This window comes from Orycteropus afer, unplaced genomic scaffold (genome assembly GCF_000298275.1).
Source record: "Orycteropus afer afer isolate SDZICR_OR568_19922 unplaced genomic scaffold, OryAfe1.0 scaffold01101, whole genome shotgun sequence".
Taxonomy (NCBI): Eukaryota; Metazoa; Chordata; class Mammalia; order Tubulidentata; family Orycteropodidae; genus Orycteropus; species Orycteropus afer.
In genome coordinates, this window is record NW_006922688.1 from 151,962 (window position 1) to 152,717 (window position 756).

Consider the following 756-nt stretch of genomic DNA (forward strand, 5'->3'; position numbering starts at 1 on the left):
TGTGTTGCCTGCTGATCTTGGGATTTTTCCTAGACTTGAACCAGTGATCTGCTATTTTGCCTGCCAATCATGGGATTGTGCCATTTTACTTGTCAATCTTGGATTTGTCAGCCTCAGCAGCCAGCAGCTGCACAAGTCAGAAGAAGCCTCCAGCTTGCTCCAGTGGTCCTGGAACAAGAAGCAGAGCTGAAGCCCAAGGTTGAGGGGCCTTCACCAAGCCCCTAAAGCTGGCACTCTGAATTCAGACTTTTAGCTTCCTAAACTGTAAAAGAATAAATTCCTGTTTGTTAAAGCCACCCATCTGTGGCATTTCTGTTATAGCAGCACTGGAGAACCAAGACAGGTATGAATTTTGATTCACTTATCTGTAACTGGATATCCAGTTTTGCCAGCACCATTTGTTAAAGAAGACAGTTTCTTCCCTGATTGAATGGAGCCCTTTCTCACAGATCAGCTATCTATAGGTGGATGGATCTATTTCTGGATTCTCAAATCTGTTCCACTGGTCTATGTACTTATCATTTTACCAATCCAAGGCTGTTTTGAATACTGTAGCTGTACAGCAAGTTTTGAGGATGCAGAGTGTGAGACCTCTACTTTGTTTTACTTCTTCAGTACTGCTTTGCTTATCCAAGCTCTCATTCCTTTTCATATAAAATTAGTGTGTGATAGTTGAAGATGTGTCAACTTGGCTGGACTCCAGTTGTGAGTGGTGGTTCCCATGATGGATCACATGACTGCGTCCTAAGCGGCCGG